The 8,190-nt window shown below is 44.1% G+C and overlaps 1 pseudogene; it reads left to right on the top strand.

Annotated features, from left to right (window-relative positions):
• Nucleotides 1-6,276: 6,276 nt before the first annotated feature.
• Nucleotides 6,277-7,739, top strand: LOC123809498 (annotated as a pseudogene).
• The last annotated feature ends 451 nt before the right edge of the window (nt 7,740-8,190 follow it).

Consider the following 8,190-nt stretch of genomic DNA (forward strand, 5'->3'; position numbering starts at 1 on the left):
TGAGTTCTGTGCTCAATCTTCAAGCAACAATTTAAAGCTTGGTTCTTCACTGTATATTGTCTAGGGCTGATTACAGCTGTAGGAAAATATTTTGTGTCTGATTAATTGCACTTAAAGCTTCACAGCAGAAAACAAAAAGATAACTAAGAAGAGGAAAACTACCTACACAGAGAGTAGGATCTGAGCTGATCTTGTGTTGCGTTTTTTTAAAACATCAAAGAGAAACATTACAAAATGAAAACAAGGGTCATTCCAGCAAGAATTCATAAGAATCTTAAATGTATATACATCTAAGAACAAAGATTCAAAATACACGAAGAAGGGATTCTGGTCAGGATTGCAGTGTAGGTAAACATGGCACTTGGAACCTCCTATAACCACATCAAAATTACAACTAAGCTACAGAGCCACCATCATTCTGAACCACCTGAAATTTAGCTGAACAGAAGGTCTATAATTAAGGATATACAGAAGAAGCCATGTCCATACTGGTAACAGGGGTGGAGACATGAAACAGGCTGGTCCCACACACGTGTAGTATTTAAAAATTGGAGGAATATTTTGGCTGTGGGGGGTCCCCCTGAAGAGCTAGGGGTCCCAACTTCACACCAGGCTTTCTAATCCAGGGTTCCAATGCCAGGAATAGAAGTCCTCATAATTTCTGGCTGTAAAAAGCAGTGGAGATTGTAGCTAAATGAGATGAAGTGCTCTTGGAGTCCCACGTGTTCTGAACTTACTTGGGCTTACTTGCTCTGAGCTTCAGTACTAGGGCAGCAGCACAAAGGCCCCAGGGACATATGGAGAGGAAGTGAATTGTCTGGCATCCGGGTGAAAGCTGGAGGGGCAGCTTTCTTCCAGACAGAATTTCTGGCAGAGGCCATTGTTCCTTTGCTGAGCTATCCACCCCCAACAGAGCTGGCAGCCGGCTGCCAAATCTGAGTCTCCATCAACCTAGCTAACACTGTTTGACGCACCCTAGTGATTCCCTGAGACACCACCCCACCCAATTTGCTGGCCCATCCAAGCCCTTTTCCATCCAAAGAGCCTGTCTTGGCTTATTGCTGACTTTTCTAAAATCTCTCAAACAAGCAGCATCTGGCCTCTGTGCACCCCATACCCATTGCTAAGTGGCCTCAGTCCTGGAACTAGCAGTAGCTGGCCTTTGCTCACAGTTTGGTGTCTCCCAGGCACCTCCAAGCCCAGCACAAGTAGAAGCCACCTTCAGATCACTTCATAGCTCTTGCTGAGTGGCCCCAGGCAGGGCACAGGTTGTGGCTGACCTTGGCCTGCACCTCCTAGGAGGCCCAGAGTCAGTGTATCTAGTGGACAGATTCAGACCACACCGAAGCACCACCCAACCACCTCCACAAGTGACACACTTAACAGGTGGATTCAGTGAGTATCTGAGCCCTGCTGAAGGGAATTCTGCTCCATGGGGTTGGCTCCTACAGAGCAGATGCTCTGAAGTGGTCTCACCAGTCCTCTCAGCCTATTGGCCTGAGGATAAATCCCTCCCACCCAGGTGCCAACAGCAATCAATCTCAACTACAACAGGAGAGTGCACACAGACCATATGGGTCTTTTCATCTGTAGAACTGTAGTTAGCAGAGAGGCATGAGCAGAGTAGGAACAATAGGCCGGGTGCAGGGGGTCACCAGGACAGAGAGCTCCAGGTGCCTAGCAGTTGGCAAAACTGTTACCAAACAGCAAGGGGGTCCTGCTGTCCATCACCACCCTCTAGGCAAAATTTTGGAGGCAAAGTTTTAATGATAAAGGAAAGAAGTCTTTATTCAAAAGCTTCACAGTTTTGGAATAACAGCTTTCCACATGCATTAGTCACTTAAGCCTATCAATTAAGGCTAAACTCTAACACCTGAGTTCTCCTATCATTTCCCCCCCACCGCCCCCCGTTCGTTTTTAGTTATCTTACTTCTGTTGGGTTAGTTTACAGACTAAAACAACATAAGATACAAAAGCTGCACAATTCTGGAAGAATGTCAGGCTTCTGCCTCAGAGCTCATCCCTTCTAACCCTGCTACCTTCTGCCAGGCCAGCCAGATCCTAGGCTGTGCCCAAGGTTTCTTCTCCCAACCAAAATCCATCCAAATTACTGTCCTTTGGAAAAATGCAGGCAGCTGCAGCACGATCATCCAGGCATCCCTGAGGAAGAGAGCCAGAGAGCACAGTCTCTGCCCTCCTTTTATTTTAAATCTTCTGGCCCATAGTTCCATGTGCTCTGGGGGCATTCAGATTCTCAGTCAATCCCTCCTTAGACTTTTTACCATTGCCTCAAGCAACCTCTTCCTACTGATCTGATCAGATCTGTCTGTATCAAAACTACAGGGCCACCCTGACTGGTGTGGCTCAGTGGATTGGGCACGGGCCTGCAAACCGAGGTCTCCAGTTCAATTCCCAGTCATGGCACATGCCTGAGTTGCAGGCCACATCCCCAGTTGGGGGAGTATGAGAGGCAATTAATCAATATTTCTCTCCTTCTCTATTTCCCTCACTTCCCTTCTCTCTGAAAAATAAATAAATAAAATTGTAAAAAAACCCCACAAACCTAACTAAAACCACAGGCCTTGCATGACCAGTTTCTTAAGTATTAAACCCTGGAGATGATATCTCGGCTTCAGCTGTGTTTCAGCTCCAGGCCCAGCAAAACCAGACTAACTGACACCATGGATGATGTCAGGACCAGCTACATTGACTAATGACCCCCTGCCCTGGCACTGACCAATTAGTGGAGACCACAACCCTGAGAAGACACACCTGGAAAGATGATGAATAGTCTATTTAGATCTTACCCTGAGACCTCCAAATAAAAGCCCTCAGGATGAAAGTCTCAGTGTGGCTCTCTCTATGGAGCCCACCCATGTCTTTCCCCACCCCATTTCCCCCAGTGCGTTTTCCTTGCCTTTCTTTTTCTCCTATTTCCCTCTGTAACATGTTTTCTGAGCCCATTTCTTCTTTGGCTCACTTCTACCTCTGTGACTTTCTAAATAAACTTTCTCTTATAGTTCGAGCCTTGACTCTGAATTCTTTCTTAGCCAGAACTCAAGTATTGATGTTGCTGAACCAATGTCCAGTCTGACTCTACTGGTCTAACACCTGGTGCCATTTCACTGCTAAAAGAACAAAAAGGATGAACAGACAGATCCACAGTTATACCTGGAAACTTAAATACTCCACTCTCAGTAACTGATAGAACATATGGACAAAAATGAGCAAGGATATAGTAGACCCTAACAACACTATTAACCACGTGACTTAATCTACACTACAGAACACTCCACCCAAATACCATCAGAATAATACTTTTCAAGTACACATGGAAAATCCACCAAGACAGATTATGTTCTGGACCATAAAAGAAACTTAAATTTAAAATGAGTGAAAATCATAAAAAGTATGTCTCTGACCATATGGAATTAAACTAGAAATCACCAACAGAAAGATATCTGAAAAATCCCTCAAATATTTAGAAATTAAATAACACATTTTAAATAATTCACAAGTCAAAGAAAAATATCTTAGTGAAAATTAGAAAATATTTTAAATTGCATAAAAATACAACATATCAAAATTTGTGGGAGGCAGCTAGTATTGGTTGCTAGTAATTATTTAACAACAGGTTCTCTTGTTGGTGAGGGGAAATAGCCTTACCTTGAAGTAGTTTTTAAATTTTTGGCACTATTACAGATATCCCCTGTTGCTTCCCCTCCAGCGTTTGGCATTTTCTGTTTCCTGTGCTGTAAACAGTCACACCACAACTGATTTCAAGGCATCAAGTTGATCACTGAACACAAGGTTGGCAAGGGGCACAACTGACAGCCCTGAGTTGCTACAAGCTGGCTCCAGGTCACCACTGCCTGAAGAGAAGCTGTAGCATTAGCCCTGGCTGGTGTGGCTCAGTGGATTGAGTGCCAGCCTCAGAACCAAAGGGTTGCCAGTTCAATTCCCAAACAGGGTACATGCCTGGGTTGTAGGCCAGGTCTCCAGTTGGGGGTGTGTGAGAGGCAACCACACATTGACGTTTCTCTCCCTCTCTTTCTCCTTCCCTTCCCCCTCTCTAAAAATAAATAATTTTTTAAAAAGTTGTAGCATTAAATATTTATATTAAAAAAGATAAAAGCTCTCAAATCAAAATCTAAGCTTTGTCTTTAGAGAATAAAAAAGAAGAGCAGTCTAAACCCAAAGCTAGCAGGAGCAAGGAGGAGAAAAGAAATAATAAAGATAAGAGCAGAAATCAGTGAAAAAACAAACAAACCAAACACAGAACTTGCTCCCTTCCCAGAAATCAAGAGGTGATTCTTAGGAAAAAAAAATCAATAAAATCAATAAACCTTTAGTCATGACCAAGTTAAAAAAGAGACAAGTGGCAAATTATCAATATCAGAAATAAAAATGGAGACCTCACTATAAACTCTACTCAAACTAAAAGGATAATAAGGGAATAATATGAGCAATTTTGATACAGAGAGATGGGATCACTGGGGAGAACTAGGGAGGGGCTGTAGGAGGAGTTTGTGAAGGCAATGGTAAGCAGCCTAGGATGGGATTGGCTGAGGAGCGGAGCACCTCCAGAACACAGGGAAATAAGAAGGCTGGCTTTCTGGCTCACAGTCTTTCTGTCTTCAGGTCTGGTTCTGGGGGGTCTCGAGCTGTTTTTGTCCTCAGGATTCCTGTATGATTGTGCTGCAGCTGTCTGCATTTCCCAAAGGGTGTTATTTTGGATGGGAAGGAAATCTGGGCACAGCTTAGGATCAGACTGGCCCAGCAGAGGGTGGCAGGTTTATTCTTTGGGTGTTTTAGAGGGGATGTGCTCTGAGGCAGAAGCCTGCTATTCTTCCAAAATTGTGTTGCTTTTGTATTTTATGTTATTTTAGTTTGTAAACTAACCCTATAGCAATAAGATAACTAAAAACTAACTGGGGAAATGATAGGAGAACTCAGGTGTTAGAGTTTAACTTTAATGGATAGGGTCAAGTGATTAAAAGCTGTGACCTGATAGGCTTAAGTGACTATTTTTGAATAAAGACTTCTTTCCTTTATCACCAAACCTTTGCCTCCAGAATTTTTCCTAGAGGGTGGTGGTGGACAGCAGGACCCCAATTGCTGTATGGCAACAATTTTGCAATATATTTGACAACTTGGATAAAATGGATTAACTACTTGAATGACTTAAACTGCCAAAACTCACTCAAGAAGAAATAGATGAGTTGAATAATTCTATATTAAAGGGGTGGGGAATTCTAGACCCAGTTCCAACATGGAGTAGGAGGATGGTTTTTCCACATCTAGCTGGTTATCATATAGCTGAACTCAAGTATGACACCATCTACCCAGAGATAGCATCAGACCCTTCAGGTTAAGAGTACAGTCTCACAAGACTTCGCCTTCCCTGGCACCCTCTCCTTTGGATGACAGTTGCAAGTCCAGGTTGTCATTTGTGCTTCTAACCAACCAGCTATTGGTCGGAGGTTCCGACAACCTCCTCCTTGGGTTTGGGTAATATGCTAGAGCATTTCACAGCACTCACAGAAATATTTTATTTACTAGAACACGTTTATTATAAAAGAATATAACACAGGAAGAGCCAGGTGGAAGAGAGGTGGAGGGCAAGGTCTGGGAAAATAGCTGGAGTGCCTGTGCCCTCTCCAGGCACCACTCTCTCCGATCTCCATGTGTTCAGAAACCTGGAAGCTCTCCAGACCCAGTCCTTCTGGGTTTCTATGGGGGTTTTGTTACATAGGCAGGACTGATTAATCTTTAGCCGTTGGTGGTTGAGCCAACCTCCAGACCCTCTCCCCTCTCTAGAGGCTGGGAGGAGAGGGGAGCTGAAAGTTCCAACCTTCTAATCCATTTGGCTCCTCTAGCAACAAGCTTCCAATCTGAGGTGACCTAGGGGCCTTGCAAAAGTCATGTAACACAATAAAAGACACTTTTCTTGTTCCTATCATTTAGGAAATTCCAAGGGTTTTAGGAGCTCAATGCCTAAAATGGGGAGGAAGACTAAATATATGTAAACACTTGGTATTAAAAATTACAATATTGACCCTGACTGGTGTGGCCTAGTGGGTTGAGCACTGGTTTGAGAACTGGGAGGTCACAGGTTCAATTCCCAGTCAGGGCACATGCCTGGGTTGTGGGCCAGGTCCCTGGTTGGGGGCATGCAAGAGGCAACTGATCAATGTTTCTCTCCCTTTCTTTCTCCCTCCCTCCCCTCTCTCTAAAAGTAAATAAATAAAATCTTATAAAAAATTATAATGTTGGATGGATGAATGGGAAGGAGGAGAGGTGAGCAAGATAGTGCTAACTCAGGGCACCGGGACGAAAGTCTGTTACTACTACTGCAATGGGGAGGCTAGAAATTACTATTATGGACAAGTCCACCCAATGAAGACTCACCGAATCTGCATGGCATGCAATCTGCTACTTAAATATGATCTCTACCAAAAAAAATGGAAATCTATCACCCTCACAAAGCCAATGCTGAGATGACCAAGTACCGCAGTGATGACTGCATAAAATTCTTGCACTCCATCTGCCCATAGAACATGTCTGAGTATAGCAAGCAGATGCAGAACTTCAGTGTTGGTGAGGACTGTCCAGTATTTGATAACTTGTTTGAGTTCTGCTACTTGTCTACTGGTGGCTCTGCAATAAGTGCTGTGAAACTTAATAAGCAGCAGGTGAACATCACTGTGAATTGAGCTGGAGGCCTATACCATGCAAAGAAGTCTGAGGCATCTGGCTTCTGTTATGTCAGTAATATTGTCTTGGCCATCCTGGAACTGCTGAACTATCACCAGAGGGGCCTGTATATTGACATTGATATCTACCACGGTGGTTACATGGAAGGGGCCTTCTATACCTCAGACCAGGTCATGACTGTGCCTTTCATAAATATGGAAAAGTACTTCCCAGGAGCTGAGCATCTGTGGGATATTAGGGCTGGTAAAGGCAAGTATTATGCTGTTAACTACCTTCTTTGAGATGGGATTGATGATGAGTCCTATGAGGCCACCCTCAAGCTGGTTATATCCAAAGTAATGGAGATGTTTCAGCCCTGTGAGGCTGTCTTATAGTGTGGCTCTGACTCCTGGTCTGGGGATCAGTTAGGTTGCTTCAATCTGACCATCAAAGAGCATGCCAAGTGTGTGAAATTGAAGAGTTGTAACACACCTATGCTGATGCTGGGAGGAGATGGCTACACCATCTGTGACATTGCCCAATGCTGGACATACAAAATAGCCATGGCCCTGCACACACAGATTCCTAATGCCCTTCCATACGACTACTTCAAGTACTTTGGACCAGATCTCAAACTTCACATCAGTCCTTCCAGTATTACTAACCATAACACAGATGAGTACCTGGAGAGAATTAAACAGCAACTGTTTGAGAACTAGAGAATGCTGCCTGTGCACCTAGGGTCCAAATGCAGGCAGTTGCCAAGGGTGCCATTTGAGAGGAGGGTGGCGAAGACATGGAGGAATGCCCTGACAAGAGCATCTCGATCTGTTCCTCTGACAAATGAACTGCCTGGGAGGACGAGTTCTCTAAGTCCGACGAAGAGGGAGAAGGTGGTCACAAGAATTCTTCTAACTTCAAAAAAGGCCAAGAAAGTCAAAACAGAGGGTGGAAAAGGGAAAGACCTAGAATAGAAGAAAGAAGTCACCGAAAAGGAGAAAGCCAAGGAGGACAAGCAAGAAACCAAAGGCTTGGCTACTTAGGTTGTTACTGAATGGGGACAGGACCCAGAGTGGGTCTGCCTCAGAATGGCTGGTAGCATGTGGGTTCTCGACTTGATGCAGAAAAGATTTCACAACACAAGTTCAGTGACCTTGAGAATACATTTATCACAGCTAGGGACAGTGAAATGAAGGAAGGGTTGAGGATAGAAGAGGTGATGGGGGACCCGAATGTTGGAAAAATTTTAATTTAGGTAATAGCTAATAAGCTTAGTAATCAATATATGTAAAAAGCTATTGTTCCAGGAACTGGAGGTATGACCCACCTTGACTCCAGGAGACCATCAACAGTTCCACCTTTGTGCCTCAGGAGGACTGCAAGCCATCAAGGTGGTATCTGAGCCATTGTGCTCCAGGGTGAGATGCCCACTACCCAGGACACAGATGAAAGAATGCTGCAGCTTTTTATCTGATTAACTTTTCCCCTGAAGTC

Source organism: Phyllostomus hastatus, unplaced genomic scaffold (genome assembly GCF_019186645.2).
Source record: "Phyllostomus hastatus isolate PE091 unplaced genomic scaffold, TTU_PhHast_1.1 phas_scaffold_55, whole genome shotgun sequence".
Classification (NCBI taxonomy): domain Eukaryota; kingdom Metazoa; phylum Chordata; class Mammalia; order Chiroptera; family Phyllostomidae; genus Phyllostomus; species Phyllostomus hastatus.